The sequence below is a fragment of the Suncus etruscus genome, chromosome 12 (genome assembly GCF_024139225.1).
Source record: "Suncus etruscus isolate mSunEtr1 chromosome 12, mSunEtr1.pri.cur, whole genome shotgun sequence".
Taxonomy (NCBI): domain Eukaryota; kingdom Metazoa; phylum Chordata; class Mammalia; order Eulipotyphla; family Soricidae; genus Suncus; species Suncus etruscus.
Window position 1 is genome coordinate 1,940,441 of NC_064859.1, and position 17,669 is coordinate 1,958,109.

Sequence of the window (17,669 nt, forward strand, 5' to 3'; positions counted from 1 at the left end):
ATTATTTTACTTAAAATTTTAAATTTTATTTTGGTTATTGTGGTTTTCAAACTATTATTAGTAGGGTTTCGTACATGAAATATTCTACCATCACATTCTCCACCTAAGCATCTGCTTCCTTCCCCATTGTTCCATTGTAACAGTTTACTCTTTCAATAGCTACTGATTTTTCCATCTCTGTTCACAGCTTTGACTTTACATGAAGTTACTTAAATTATGTGGATGGAGTAGGAAAACTAGGATCTGACTTTATAATATGTGGGCAAAGTAAAAAATGGAAAGTCACTAATTATAGTCCCAGTGAGAGTGCCTATAAAAAAAACCCACAGTGCAGGGAAATTGTTCCAATATGTAGACCATTCAATAGTACAACTGACTGTTGACTTAGCTTACTAGCAGGTGGCAAAAATGGTTAAAAAAAGTGACCAATTTGTCAGAAATGTTAAAAGAAGATGATGAATGAAGGCTGTGGATGTACATTAATGATAGAACATTTACACTGTATGTGTGAGAGTTTGGGTTCAATACCTCAAACCAATTCATTGCCAAACCACACTCCTGTCCTAAAAGAAAAGATAAATGAACATAAAATGAAGATTAGTGGCAAGAGGAAATCTATAAAGTAGTTATCTATTATGGGCACATAATATTCTTTTATGCTAAATGCCACAAGACCATATTTCATTTGGAGAGATTTCCTATATTGAGGTGGGCCAACTGAACTAATTCTGTGGTTTATAAATCATTTTATAAGTCAATATTATTGACTGCAATCTTGTGCTTATTTAATGGACCTCTTTACACAAAGTTGTTTTTTTATTTATTTAATTTTTGGTTTTTGGGGTCACACCCAGCAGCACTCAGGGGTTACTCCTGGCTCTATGCTTAGACATTGCTCTGGCAGGCTGGGGGATCATAGGGATGCCGGGATTCGAACCATCGTCCTTCTGCATGCAAGGCCAACACCCTACCTCTAAGCTATCTCTCCGGTCCCCAAAGTTGTTTCTTAAACAGGAATTTAAGATCACTGATGTTATCTACTTACGAAAATTAAACTAATTGCTTAGTAATCAACTCGTCTAAGGCAGATCATTTTGATTTAGGGTAGGGATTCTGGACCCATTTTCCATTGGGTAAAGAGAAAGTTTTTATATATCAACAAGCAATTTTCACACAATGATAGGGTATCTAAGAATCCAATTCAATTCATCCTAATTCTGATTTAATCTATTTGAAGATAATACCAGATTGCAGTCAATGTCCCAAGAGCACCCTCTATTTTAGATGTGAGCATGCAAGCCCAGGCTGTGAATCAGACTGATTATTCCTCAGAGGTTTCCAGTACATACTTCTCACTTTAAATTAACTTGACATGGGCCCGGAGAGATAGCACAGAGGCGTTTGCCTTGCAAGCAGCCGATCCAGGACCAAAGGTGGTTGGTTCGAATCCTGGTGTCCCATATGGTCCCCCGTGCCTGCCAGGAGCTATTTCTGAGCAAACAGCCAGGAGTAACCCCTGAGCACCGCTGGGTGTGACCCCCCCCAAAAAAATTAACTTGACATAATACTCAAAGAGGTTAGTAATCAATTTACTTATCAGATTACTGAATTATTATGAAGCTAAAACTCAAATAGAAAGATAGGAGAGATGCATAGAGCAAGGTTTAAAGAAAATTGCAGAACTTCCATGTCCTATAGAAACATATATTATTCTCCCATTTCTCCACATATTCACCAACTTGGATCCTTTCTACAATTATTCTTTTACTTTTTCTTCTCTACATAATCATGATTACTTGAATCATTGGTCAAGTGAAAGTACCAATCAGTTGGCAACTGAATTTCACTTTTATCCCCTCTGACCCCTAGGAAAATTAGGTGTGATTTAAAATTCTACTTTCTTTTTATGTTTGTTTCTTTTATGTTTCTTTCCCATCCTTAGGTGTTTCCAAAATTGGCCTTTATGGAGTTGTTCATTTTTCTGTTGTAGAGTTTTGTGAGTGCATTACAAATCTTGACTATTGGGCCAAAGCGGTGGCACAAGGGTAGGGCGTTTGCCTTGCACAAGGCTGGCCTAGGATGGGCTTTGGCTTTAATTCCCCAGAGTCCCATATGGCCCCCCAGCCAGAGCGATTTCTGAGAGCAAAGCCAGGAGTAATCTCTGAGCATCACTGGGTGTGGCCTCCCCCCAAACAAAAAACAAATCTTGATGATTAGCCAGTCATTTGCAAATGTGTAGCATGTGAATATATTCTCATATTCAATAGGGTGCTGTTTTATTCTAGTAATTTTTTTGTTGTGTAGCAAGATTTTTTGTTTAATACAGGGCCATTCATTTACTTTTGCTTGTTTTCTTCATTAATAACATAAAATAATTGCATAATTATTGAAGATGTCTCTAAATTTGTTATCATATGGGATTTTGCCTATATTTTTCTTATTGTGCTTTATGTATTCTAGCCTTTAACTCATTTTTAATTTATCTTGTGTATGGAGAGAGGTAGGGTTTCAGATCTATTTTTTTCATGTAGTTAATCAATTTTCCCAATGCTATTTGTTTAGGTACTTTATTTGCTTCGTCTTATGAACCTAGTTTCTCTGTTGAAGATGAGATGAATTGAGAGAAAAGTTGAGCAGACACTTCCATAAAAACATAGAGATGACCAACAGATACATGAAAAGTGCTCTGGATCTTTTATTAGTAGACAACTAATAATAAGAACAACAACAATAATAACAATACAGTAATAAAAAGAACTAACTCACCTCTATGAGGATGGTATATATATATATAAGACTGAAAGTAATCAGCACTGGTGAGTATAAAGAGAAAAATTGGCATTGGTAGGAAAACAGAATGGAAAGTTCTTTTTTGGGGGCAACACATCTGGGGACACTCAGGGGTTACTACTGAATATGTGTTCAGAAATGGCTCCTGGCAGGCTTGGGGGACCATATGGGACACCAGGGATAGAACCCAGGTCCGTCCTGGGTCAGCCACGTGCAAGACAAAAACTCTACAGCTGCTTTATTGCTTTGGGCCCAAGAATGGAAATTTCTTTAAAAGGTAAAAATAGGGCTTTCATAATACCAGGCTATTTTACCTTTGGCATTTGTACAAGAACACAAAAAGGGTACTTGCACTTCTATGTTCAATGCAACACTACACACCATAGCTACAACAACTCACATATCTAAAAGCAAGTACATAGATAAAGAAGTTTTATATTCATACCCAGTGGAATACAAGTCAAGTACAATAAAAGATGAAATCCTGTTGCAATGTAGATGGAGATGGAGGGTCGCAAGCTGAATGAAGTGAGTCAAGAATCAAATGATTTCACTCAAATGAACAGTATAAAGAAATAAAGTAGTAAATGGGATGAAGAAATAGCCCAACTGACTGGAGATCAGACTTTGCATTCAGGGTGCTGAATGCAATGCTGTCACTGGGTTTGATACCTGGAAGTATATGTTTTCTGAGTGTAGCCAAGAAAATTACCAAACACTTTAATGGGAGTAGATCCTGAACACCACTAGGTTTGACCCCCAAACCAATTTTTAATTCTTATATGCAGAACCATATTTATAATGAATATTATAGCTCTCAATAGCACTACATAGCACTAAAAAAGGGAAGACCATAATTCTTCTAAATTGGAAAATGGGATGGCTGGTGTATTTTTTTATGATTTCTATATAAGAAAAACCAGACATTTCTGATGTCCAATAGGAAGAAAATTTTATGCCTAGAGTCTAGAAAAATTTTGAGAGATACTTTTAGTATTTGTTAACCATAGAGGTCTAAAGCATGGTTCTGGGTTTTGTGTAAATAGGCTTGAGTTTCACCACTAGATAGAGACTTACTCTATTTAAGAAACTTGCAGACATTAAGAACAGGGAATGAGTTGGAGGAAGCAATGGTTATCAACTTAGCCCTGTGACCAAAAGCTGGAGATACAGGAGCTATGTTTTGTATCACCATGCTCCCTTAGTTCCCCTCAATGTATTATGTTATATGGAGAGCATTGATGCTGGTCTCTGTTGTGAGTTTCATGTAGCAATATTAGTGAACTAACAGCACCGCATAATGATACACCCATTGATGAGAACTGTTCCATATTGGGGAAATGTGTTTTTCAACTAGGCTAAGCAAGGACACTGATACTGATTTCCTTTGTGATGGTAAGACATTCTCTGCCCCTCTTGTTTTCTATATATCCATATCCAGATCTATACAAAGAATTGTCTGCTATAGACTGTGTTTCCATGTGCAGTGGTTTTTAATTGCAATTGTCAGTGGATGGGAGGAAAGACCAAGTTATGCATTTTGATTTATTCTTACTGGACACTGCTTGACATGGTCTCTTTTCCCTTCCTGGGTCAGGGTTCCTGCTGGGTAGTACTCTTTCACAGTTGCAATTATGATTTACAATTAAATCATAATGCCTTCCTTCTAAGATAAAGGCTCCTGATATTTCATATTGGTTTCCTTTAACTCTGTCTCCTCTCTAAATACAGTCCTTGCATGAAACTTTCTTTGACTAACTTTTGAATGAACCATTTATTTCGTGCCAGGATTCTTATGAGTACATTAATCAAGGCCATCTACTTCTATTTAGGTTAGGGAATTTTTCCCTTTCCATCCAGCTTATATATTTGTATTGGGAGCTGCTTTGTCTGGTTTAGTGTGCCTATGCTGAGAGGATAGACCCCCAAACAGTTTCTCTGCTTGAGTTATGATAACTTCCAAAATCATTTTTAAATGAGGCAATAGAAATTTTTCTTTTATGGGGGAGCAAAGGTAGGGCGCTTGCGCAACATCCAACTATGCTTAGGGCTCACTTCTGTCTGTCCTCAGAGATGACTCCTAGTGGTGCTCAGGGGTCACATGCAGTATCTTGTATAGAACCGACATGCAAGCAAGAATTTCTCTCCAGTTCTGGAATTTCTCTTTAAGTCAGGAAATGTCAGATACTGCCTCATTCAAGTGCCAAGCTTGAGATAGATGACAAAGCAAATGTACCATAGTGTTTAAGTGAGTAGTAGAAATAGTAAATCTGCTTCACTAATTCATTGTGTTGAGTGAATAGTCAACAAATACTAAATATTTTGTTTTAGGCTCTGAGTATATAGAACTGGATTAAACAACTGTCCTCACAGAATTTACTCTTTTAAAAATAATGTTGTGCCTTCTCTTTAGCATTATAAATACTTGATGAAAGCTTAATGACTCAAGAAATAATTGTTAAAAGGATGAGGATGTTTATAAATGTGATAAAATAGGTAACTTGTAGCTGCACAGCATTTCTCTATAGGCAGTTCAAAGCAGTTTAATTCCTAACCATGAGTGTGGCTTTTACTCCAAATTAGTAAGAGAAGTTTGTGAATACTCAGTGAAGTTCTACTAAATTAATTTAGTTCTACGTCAAATATCTGAAAACACCAGTCCGAGTGTTGCTGCCAAAATATTTGCTCACTGATGTCTCTAGTTCCTCTGCCTTTGATACCTTTGCTAGAAAAAACTCTGTCGAGAAAGTCAAGAACCTTAAGCTCCATATCTCAACTGTTTCTTGATTCATTTTAGATTTTATTAAATAGACTGTTCTTTGGGAACATCCTTTGAGATATACTTTATCCTTTCTCTGGCCCAATTTTCTTCTGTTTTTACCTCAGTTCCTCAATGATTCTTTTGATATTTGCCAATTAGTCTAGTTCATCAGGCTGCTACTATCAGTCTATTGGAAATCCTGTTGATAGATAGATAAATTTCCAATTTTGCAAAATGGAAATTGGAAGAAATTTAAATGGCAGAGTAGAGATAGATAGAACTGTTCTTTATCCCACGTAGATCTCATTCCTGAGTGTATGAAACTGGATTAAATGAATGGTATTTCCTCTTTATTTTTTTCCATAGTGCATGGTCAAATTAAAAAAAATGTACCTGCTGATACTCACAATTGTGCCATCTCATTGTTGGCTGAGTGGTCTGAAATGTTCAATTCTTTGTGATTTTATGTAAAAAACTCTCAATAGCATAGCATGGGAAGTGTAAAACCCACAGGGCCATCTCGTACATAGTAGAACTCAAATAAAAGGAATGCTTTACCCTGTGTAAAGAAGCCTCCCCCTTTCTGGTTCCAAACTCAAGCCTTGGAAAAGGTAATGTGGAAAAAGTGAGGTGTATGGAGAACGGAGATTTTCACATCACATGGAGGATATCCATGTTTCTTTTCAGGTTTAATTGTATGTGGGTGGTGTATGATTGTAAGTGCTCATAAATTGCCCACCTCAATATTGAATCCAGCCTCCTCCATGTGTCAGCACAGGCTGAGCTGAAACCAGTAAAATGGGCCAAAATATACTAGAATAGTAGCCAAATTGATGACAGTGGTTTTGAAAAGTCAGCTAGAGAGACTAGTGAACCTAGTTATTGGAACTTTCTTGTTCTGAGTTGTTACCAGATGTTTTATACATATATATATATATATATATGTAAATTCTCTTTTGAGTTATAGATAGTAGCTTTATGCATAATACCTATATATAATAGCTTTCTTGTCTGAGTTTTTACCCAGATGTTTTACACACACACACACACACACACACACACACACACACACACACACACACACACACACACACACACACACACACACACACACATATATATATTTCCCCCCCCTTTGGAGTGGAATGTGAAATAAAAAAGTACTAATGGAGAAGATGACTTTTTTTTGGCTAGATGAAAAAATATTTAGTAACTTAAAAAACTTTTGGAATATTTTTAAACAATTTTTTAAATTATTATTTGTAAGGAGCCCCTCCCCAATACCCTATGTTAGTTTCACCTGGATGGTCAGACCCACCCACACCTGGAAGGGGTCTGTGGTTTGGAATAAAAAATAAAAGATGTTGGGCAGGGGTGAGGAATGAGAAGAAGCAAGGAAGCATGGAGAGCAGCTGAAAGGGAGACAGGCAGATAGAGCCAGAGAAGAAACAGAGAAGTGGCTGCTTGAAAAAGACTTAGCACAGAAGCCAGGTGAAGAAATGCACATGGTGGTCAGGGCCGTGAAATAAAGCTGGCTGACTCCGAAGAAACTTAATTGACTGCTTGTGATTATTTCTCCACCGTTATCCTGCAATTCAGACCTGCCGGACATGCGCCGTGCCGAGGGAGGCTTCATCCCAACACTAGGCATTAGACTTTATATTTAAAGCAACAATTATTATTATCTTTACTTAAGTACCATGATTACAAACATATTTTTAGTTGGGTTTAGTTATAAAAAAGAACACCCCTCTCCACCAGTGCAACATTCCTGTTAGTATATCATGTGGCATTGTATGCATGCTGTCTTTTTCTTTTTTTTTAATATGGAACGCTTCACGAATTTGCGTGTCATCCTTGCACAGGGGCCATGCTAATCTTCTCTGGATCGGTCCAATTTTAGTATATGTGCTGCCGAAGCGAGCACAGCATGTTGTCTTTTATAACACACAATACTATTATAAAATTGTGAATCATTGTAGGGAAACCCTATTTGCATATGTAAATTGTAGTCAACATGACACTCAGAGAAAGAGCAGTCAAGGAGGCTGCTAAGCAAAGCTGCTTGCTGCTCTGTGCCTTGAAGAGGAGACCCAACGAACTGTCCTCTCAAGAGGCAGCCCAGAGTCTAGGTCAAATAGATATTTGGTCTCTAACATTTGAGAAAAATAGGAATCTCGGAATTTCCAACACATTAAGCAGTTTTACTCTTGTTAAAGTAATAAACCACTTTAAGTCAGTGGTTCTAAAATAATAAAAAGAATTTTCCAAAATTCTTACTACTGTTATCACTGTATTTTTTTAGAATAATGCTAATTAAATACATATGTACAATTTTAAACTAGGAACAAACTATTTATGTTCAATAAATCTTAAAGGGTTATACTCAACATTTAATTTTAAATAAAAACCATGTGCTCTGTGGTGACATAATTTTTCTATTACTTCCCAGTATTTTAATTTCTAACAAACATTATGAAATCATTGAATCTTCAGTTGGTGATAATGAATCATTTACTCATTATATGTGTCTATTTTCTCATAGATCTACAATAATGTAGGCATATCAGTTAAAATATCAATGTAATCAATACTTTAATCCTGTCTTACCTAATAAAATTATCTTTTATATTTATTTATTTAGTCATCTTGAATTACGAAGTTATTCATGACTGTGTTTCAGGCATACACTGTCCCAATACCAGACAAAATTTTAAGTAAAGTAAAGCAAATAAGATAACAGACACATATGTCCATCAATAAACTTCAAGGTAGTAATATTTTTAAATTTATGGTTTATATATTTTTCAATAATTTAATCTTATGCACATGGAATCTGAGATATAGTACAGGGGAAAGCACTTGCCTTGTATGTGGCTGACCAGGATTTGTTCTTTAGCACCACTTACGGTCCCCCTGAACACTTTCAGGAGAGATCCCTGACCACAGAACGAGGAGTAAGCTCTGAGTACAGCTAGGCCTGGCCCCCAAACTAAAAATAAAATAAAATAAATAAATTTACACAGGAAATGCTTAAATGGCATACATCCATGACTTTAAATCACTTGTGTAACCATCACCGAGGAAAAATCTTTTATAATGCCTCCAAAATTCCCTTAGGCTGTCCTTTGCAGGTTGTTTTAAGCCTTTCCTTATCTCAACCCATGGATTCTAGTGAATCTTTTGGGGGAGTGAGAGGTGTTATACTTTGCAGTGCTTAGGCGCTTACTTTTGTTTCTGCACTTGGGGATTACTCCTAGAGGGATTGGGGGACCACCTAGAGTACAAGGGATTAAATGTAGCCAGCTTCCTGGCCATGGTACTATCTCTCTAGCCACAGATCATTCTTGTTTTGATAGTTCCTCTTTTTCAGAATGTCACATAATTGTAATCCTACAAAAGGTGATCAATGGAGACTGACTTTTTTCACTCTTTATAATACATGCTATACTTATTAATATGTCATTCCCTTTTTATTGTGAAGTACTTTCAACTGCACTTACGGAAGGGCATATTATTTGCTTTTATTATCTAGAAATTATGATAATATAATTAATATTTGTGTAGAGGCTTTTATATGAACCTAACTTTTCTTTAACATAAATTGTATACCAATCCTTTTTAGGTCACACCATAAGTGTGTATTCAATTATATAATTGCTTTCTAAAATATCTGAACTATTTGTATCTCCCAAGAGCAATATATAAGTTCTAATTGTTTCACTTCTTCACTTACTGTATCAGGTTAAAAAATTATTTTGAAGTTTTAGAGAGCTAGTACAAGGGTTAAAGTGCTTGTTTTACATGTGGATGGCCCTGGTTTGACTCCTGGCATAATATGACCTCCTAAACATTTTTCAGTATAATTGAGAGATGTTCTTTACTGTCAGAGCCTTAATTGCCACTTATTTGTAGATAAACTTAGTGTCATGACTCCATGTTCCTGGAAATTTATTTCTTTTCTTTTCTTTTTCTTTTTCAATTGACAGTCCCACTAGCAGTGAATGAGAGTCTGAAAAGACTTTTTATTTTTTTTAATTATTTTTTTTAAATACCGTGATTACAAATATGATTGTAATTGTATGATTACAGTCATGTAAAGAACACCCTCTTTCACCAGTGAATTTATTTCTTTTCAACAATCATTTCCAGTCTCTTCACTATAAATAATGTTCATTAAATCCTAAAGAGCCCACCGATCACACTAGCCTTTCTGTAAACTTTCATTATGTCACATTTCCTTCACTCTCCTTTATACAAAACATATTTATTTTCCTGTTTCTCTTCATGCTCTTGCTGTCATCTCACTCCTTCTATAGGCATCCCTCACTTTTCAAAAGCTTGCATTATACTTCGTTGTTTTAGCCAAGACTAAATAGATTGGTATTTGTTTTTAGTATACAAAATATAATTGAAGTACATTTTTACTTTTATGATAAAATAGTGTTTGTTTTGTTGGATCTGTTATTAAGGAGACATACAGTAGAGAAGTGGCACTTCAAAGCTTTTCCCCTGGCAAGTAACGTTTACAGGATGTGGATTTATATTATTCTTCCTGCTTTTACTATACACACCATTGTTATTTCAGGCTTTATATATTATTTAAGAATAATTTGGTAGCTTATTTTGGGAGTCAGGGAACACTCAAATCCTTTTCTTATAAATCAGTGGTGATTGTCTCTTTGCTTTTTAGTATTTCAGCTTGTAAAAGGTTTTAAAGGAATGTTTTTAAAATAATTTATTTAAGCATCCTGGTTATAGAAATATTCCTAGTTGGGTTTAAGTCATAGAATGCATACCACCCTTCACAAGTGCCATGTTCCCATCACCAGTGTCCCCCATTTATTTACCCCCACCCCACCCTGCCTGTCTCGGGGACAGTCGTTTTTTTGTTATTTTATTTTATTATTTTTGCTTTTTTTTTGCCACACCCAGTGACACTCAGGGGTTACTCCTGGCTATGCACTCCGAAATCGCTCCTGGGTTGGAGGACCATATGTGATGCTTGGGGATCGAACCATGGTCTGTCCCTGGTTAGTGCTTGCAAGGCAAACGTCTTCCTGATTGTGCCACTACTCCGGCCCCTGGGACAGGCATTTTACTGCTTTCTCTCACTATCATTGTCATGGTAGTTAGTCAGTGCAGTTAGTGTTCCAACTACACTCACCACTCTTTGTGACAAGCTTCATATCATAGACTGGTCCTCTTGGCTCTCATCTCTATTGTTTCTGGATATTATTACGATACTGTCTTTTATTTTTCTTATATCCTACAGATGAGGGATACTATTCTATGTCTATTCTTCTCCCTCTGACTAATTTCAGTGAGAGAGCCTTGCTCCACCATCTTGTTTATAGTCTCTTAATTTTCTCTCAGTACTACTTTAATCACAAAATGATTGCCCATATAATGACCAATATGAGTTATTAAAATTAAATTTAGTCATTTTGCTTCTCTACTTGAGACCTGTAAATGGTTTCTTACTATTCTTAAAGTTAAAATTCCTAATAATAGTCTTGCATGTGCTTCTTAATCTAGCTGTTCTCTCTCTCTCTCTCTCTCTCTCTCTCTCTCTCTCTCTCTCTCTCTCTCTCTCTCTTTCTCTCACCAATTTATCACTGAATCTATAAACACTTTTATCCTTACTCCAAAACTATGAGAGGTAAACATTTACTCAAGCTACCCAGTCTAGGGTATTTTGTTTAGCAGTCAAAGTGATAAACACAGTCACAATACCTGTTATATTCTTTTCGGAGGCCATTAAGTCTTAGAACAATTTCTTAGTCAATCAACTCTTTGTCACCCAAATCCTGTCATTCTGTTAGTTTTTACTTCAAGGCATAAATATAAAATATATTTCCTAAGGCAGACCTTACAAAATCAGGTGAATAGTCTATATTAGACATTTAAAGTCTATTTGCAATCAGTTTTGTGGATCAATGAGATCTAAAATGAAAGGCTGTGAGCACAAGAATAGAAACCATCTGCCAGTGCCTGTCTCTAGTCGCTGGCTTAGGCTCATACTGTGCTCAACTTTATTTTTAAAGAGTAAGCTAAGTTTCAAAGTATATTCAATTTTAATCTTAACTTTTTTTTTTTTTGGTTTTTGGGTCACACCCGGCAGCTCTCAGGGGTTACTCCTGGCTCTATGCTCAGAAATCGCTCCTGGCAGGCTTGGAGGACCACATGGGATGCCGGGATTTGAACCGATGACCTTCTGCATGAAAGGCAAATGCCTTACCTCTATGCTATCTCTCCGGCCCCTTAATCTAAACTTATTATTATTGTTTTTTGGTTTTTGGGTCACACCTGGCGGTGCTCAGGGATTACTCCTGGCTGTCTGCTCAGAAATAGCTCCTGGCAGGCACGGGGGACCCTATGGGACACTGGGATTCGAACCAACCACCTTTGGTCCTGGATCGGCTGCTTGCAAGGCAAACGCCACTGTGCTATCTCTCTGGGCTCATTTTAATCTAAACTTTTAATATATCAAGTTCCAAATTCTCATCATTTCCTTGTGTCCACGTTGATTATAATGTACATATGCAGTCAACTAAGGTTTCCCTATAAGAATTTATAATTTTGGGAGCACACTTGGTGATGTTCAGGGCATACTACTAGTTATACACTCAGAGATTATTCCGTCAGGAGTTTGGAAGAAATATGGGGTATCGGCACTAAACCTAGACTAGCCATATGCAAGGCAAATACCCTATCCATTGTACTATCTCTCCAGTCCAGGAATTTATGATATTTTCTGACTAAATGAATGGGAAAGAGCTCACATGCAACAAGAATCATGGTATCTGGGGACCACTGCAGGAAATCCTCAGTGAACCAGGACCAATGCTTCAAAGCTAGAATTCAGACACGGGCACTGCTTTTGTCCAGACATGCAAGGAACCAATAAAGACACACCAAGAAATCTTCAGGGAGTCCTACAGTACTGGAAATTGAATGCAGGTCCATGCACATTCAAGGTGTACTCCTGGCCCTTAAATTATCTTTCTAGCTTTTTTAGTTTTGTGTCTGATCTACTTCCATGATGTTTCCTTCCTTATAGTCTTTATGTCTATTATTGTTATCTGGGGTCTGGGGTTACAGTAGCAAAAACTTTGGAAACTTGATATATAATATATAGTCTACTAATATTGATAATAATTTATATGAATTAATTCAGGCTAACAATATCTGTGTATGTAGCAAAAATATTTTTTATTGGGTTCTCAATACAGATTTTTTACATGCATGCTTGCTATGAGTATGTTTCCCCCTAATATTTAATATTAATTACTTGTTTCCAGTTTGGGTCTACATTCACCCTGTCTTGAATCCAGAAAAAATGAAAAGAACATTTGTTCTCATCTTCTCTGTTAAATGACTCTTCCAGACAGTGCATAGTTCATAGACAAGGCATTAGCTTTCTGGAAGGTAAAGTTAGAAAAGATCCTCTGGGGAAAGCTTCCTTCTCTAAGGTGGGTTTCTGCTGAGAAATTGAATTCTTTAAGATTAAAAACTGCATTTAGTTTAGGGAATTTTAAGTTTTCTTTCCATTTAAAAAACCCAGCTACAATCTAAGTCATGTCTCAACTATGTCCTAGAAAATTAAGGAGTATTGTTGTCATGGAAAATTACTTATTACAGAAAAGATTTTGTAGCTAGATTATAATTTGTGGTAGACATAGCAGTTTCCTCAGGGTTCTTTGATTTAAGACTATATAATGGCCTGAATTCTGATATCATAGTGTGTTCTATATTTCAAAGATTTATAGTTATCTATTTCTTCTTCTAGTACTATTTTAGGGACTGGTTCTAAGTTCTAACTGGGTAGGGGAAAGGAGGAAGGAATAGAGAGAGGTAGGCAGGGGAAATAAAGGGTGATTAATTTTTTTTGAGTTTTGGCCCACACTCTGTGGTGCTCAGGGGTTACTTCTGGTCTGCACCCAGAAGTTATGACTGACAGGCTCAAGGGACCATATAGGATGTCTGGGTCAGCTGCATGCAAGGCAAATGCTATCACTCTGGCCCCAGAAGGGGGGTATTTTATGCCAGAAATCTGTAACTATTTCTATCTGACTCCTGTTTCTTTACTCCCTCATGTTCAACAAACTTCTCAAGACCCAGACATTCTGAACACCAGGTGGTATCTAAACAAGACATTTTCTGTGTTCAGAAAGCTACCAAAATAGCCTGTGTAAGTCCTGTAAAGGGCATTTAGTGAAATGCAAAGTAAACAGGCCCATGATGACAGGCTGATGGTAGCCATGCTGATGAGAAAGAAGAGAAAGAAACAAGTTCATCCCAATCAAGATCCAACTTCAAAGGTTAAATCTTATATATAAATCAGCCAGAGCCTTGCCTGGTTTTGGAACCCCTCCAAAACCTCTATGGATGTACCAATCTGCTGGTATTGGCATGCTACAGAGGTGCGTCATGCTAGTTTTTCCCTAGCAAGAATAGATATGACCTCTCAACAGAAACCATGTGGGATTTTCAAGAGATTAAACTTTAAACTGAAAATTAGAATGAAAATTTGTGACCAAATGTGCAAAGACTGCAATTTTTTGAGCACCAGTCAGAAGAGTGTACAATTCCTGATTTTCACAATAGCAACAATGAAGGAAGAGGATGAGGGACTTTTAAAATACTGAAAGGCTCAACTTAAAGGCAAGCTCCAGCTTCTGGGTTTCTAGTATCTGGAACAGCCAGTTAAAAAAGTATTACTCATGGAAATTGTTAGATTTAGCCATTTCCAATGCTGTTTAGCTGCCTTGTAAACAGAATTTTTTGAGGCACGCATAAACTAAAGTTACAAGTTATCTACTTTTTTTCCTGAATGATAGTGACATCCTTGTGAGGTCCTACTCTGATTTGGGACACTGGCAGCTCATGCCAAGTGTAGCAGTATTGCTGTTAGAAGAAAATATATTAGGTAGAAGCTGAACTAGAACAGAATTGCTTAACATTTTCCCACTCATAACCCAATTTTATATATAAAATTTTCTGTGATTCTAAGCATATAATAGCATAAAAACAAGCATTTAGTTATAGTAAATTATAAAGAAATTGGCTGAAAATGTTAAGAAAATGACTTCAAAGGGGTTCATGACACATAGTTTAAGAAGCTAGAGTGTAGAGACCCTCTATACAAAGAGGAATATATGACATTTTCTGTACATAGTAAGTTCTTTTGAATATTTGAGAATACACCCTTGCTCATATATAGACACTCATACATACAATTATTTGTATACATGAATAGATTTACAACCTTTTACTTTGTTTTGACTCAGCATGTGACTTTATTTTCTATAATAACTTACAAAATCCTTTATTATGCCAGCAAATTCAAGATATGAACAGTATATGTTGGCAGATTACAGGTACACAGATGAGCTAGAATTTGTTCTTCCCTGGTTTGACTTAGAATACATAACTTGCAGAGTAAGTAGGCTTCTCAAAATCAACAGATTTTGTTTTTAAGGGCTGAATAGATTAAATATCTACCCAGAAATCTGAAGCTTAAGCAATGTTTCTTAACACCAGGCTCTAACAGTGTTTTGTAAAAGGACTTTACATCGTAGCCACTTGAGATCTAGTGCAAAGAAGCTAAACCAAACCGAACTTCCATGATTCCAAAGACAGGGAAATAAAAATGTTAAACTACACTGTTAAAATGGCTTTCTGAACACCAAAAAGGCTGGTATGGACATCATTAGAAATTGGAGACTTCAACATGGCTCTTGACAGGTCTATCACCTCTTGAGAGATCAACCAGACTAAAATTCCCCATGGAAATACTGGCTTTGAAGAGAGAAATGGAAAAATAAGGGTTAGGTGACATACACACATGAACCTGAAGTTGTGATGTTGTTTAGGTTCTATGGTGTATGGGGGCAGAATGGTATGGAGTGTGGAGTGTGCCCAGACTATCCTAGCTAGGCTGGAGGTCACCAAGATCACACCTAGTGGTTTTTTATGAGCCTCCAGAGATGAATTCAGTGAATTTCTGGGAAGGGTGATCATGTGGTTCTAGTAATCAAGCCAGAGTTGGTCTATGCCCAGTATGCTGCCCTAACAATTGTACTGTCTCTTGGTCCATCTCCCAATATATTTTATAAATAAAATTTTAGAGTTACAAGAAGAAAATGGCAATAATATCAAGGCACTGCTTAGATTCAGTGCAGTTCTTATAAGGACACCTATGACTTTTTTTTTTTCTTTTAAGAAATAGAACACCAAATCCAAAGTCAACTACAGCAAAATTGATAACCAATCTACAAAAAGCTAGACACAGAAGGGACCACTTTTACTAGCAGCCTGGAGGCAAAGGAGGGGCAATTTGTGATGCATACTGGGAACAGAGGTAGAGGAAGAACAACATTGATGGTGGGAATGCCCCTGATTCAATGCCACTATGTACATAAAATACTACTGTGAATGATTTGTAATCCCTTTGATCAAAATAAAATTATTAATAAAAAACACTTCTGAAATTTATATGGAACAATAAACCTCCATGAATAACTAAAGTAATATTTGGGAAAAACAAGATGGGAGAAATCACTTTTTCAATGTTAAATTGTACTACAAAGCAGTGGTAATTAAAATGACACAGTATTGGAATAAAGACAGACATTTAGATCAGTGGAATAGAATTAAATATCTTTAGACAGATACTCTCGTGTAGGATAAGTTAATTTTTGATAAATGAACAAGAAATATGAGGGATTAAGGAAATACTCTTCAACAAGTTATGGGAAAACTGGTCATCAGTGTGCAAAAAAATAAAAGACTCAAAACTATTTATTTTTGGCTTTTGGGCCACACCCAGAACTCCTAGTTCTATGCTCAGAAATTGCTCCTGACTTTGGGGGCCATATGGGGTGCTGGGAATTAAACCTGGGTCTGTAATGAGTCCACCACGTGTCAGACAAATGCCCTACTGCTGTGCTACCACTCTGGCCCCAACTCGGAACTGTTTTAACACTATTTACAAAAGTAAAATTAACATGGAATAAAGACTTTGATTTCATATCTAAATCTATAAGGTACATAGAAGAAAATGTAGGCAGACCTCTCCAGGACATTGAAGATAAGGGCATCTTCATACCTGAACAAAAGCAAAGTTAACAAATGGGAAATAGATCAGTTTAAAAAGGCATGTAAAGATTATGGTCCAAAATCACCATACTGTGTGGAGTTACTAAAATTTTGGTGTCATAACTCACCTTGGACTTTGTATGATTTTAAAAAAATTGCTGACATATGCCTGCCATCTAAACAGTGAACTGAATGGGAATTGTTTTATTCAGAAGGTGTAAAAGCCAAATTATATAGCCTGGATGCAACAAAAAAACAAGTGGCAGGGGTTACTCTCTCATATGAATTATTGATGGCATAAAATCAATTTGCAAATATTCAGATACAAGCTGCTTTACTTACATAAATCTATATTGCATTGTCTTCATGGGAAAAATTGATACTAACAGCACTGATACAGGAACCTATTTAAAAATTACCCAAGACCCCCATGAGCCATATGTAGAGTTTGTGAGTAAGATTAAAGATGCTCTAAAATTACAAATCAAGGATGAGGAGGTGAGAAAATTCCTAGAAAAATATTTGGCTTATTATAATGTGAATTTGGCCTGCAAATTAGTATTGGCTCCATTACATGAAAAGGCAGATGTGAAGGATTTCCTTTATGCCTGTTGGAATGTTTATGAGATATCCCAACCCCTACCCCACTTGCACTCTGTACAAACTTTACGGTTACCAAGGAGATAATGCCTTACTCCCACCCCCACCCCCCCACCCCGGGGAAAAAGCACTTTCCATAAACCAGGGTTTTGCCCAAAATGCGAAAAAGGCTGACATTGGGTGAAAGACTGTAGATTCAAAAACCTCGTTGATAATAATCTAAGGAGAGGTTTCAACACAAACACCAGGAGGCAAATCAACTGCTACCATTGGGGGAAGCCCAGGCATTTCAAAAAAGATTGCAGAGTCCTTTTAAATTCAGCTTCTCAGGGGCACGCAGACACAATGCAGGGAAATGCCCACAGGGCCTCCCCACAGGCCCTATCGAAGGAAACAGGGGCAAAGTCCTCAGGCC

At 36.7% G+C, this 17,669-nt stretch overlaps 1 non-coding gene across 1 annotated transcript; it reads right to left on the reverse strand.

The window, feature by feature from the left end:
• Positions 1-7,371: 7,371 nt before the first annotated feature.
• On the reverse strand, positions 7,372-7,478 carry LOC126025150 (U6 spliceosomal RNA). The gene has a single exon (XR_007501195.1). It is a non-coding gene; the product is annotated as a U6 spliceosomal RNA (small nuclear RNA).
• Positions 7,479-17,669: the final 10,191 nt, after the last annotated feature.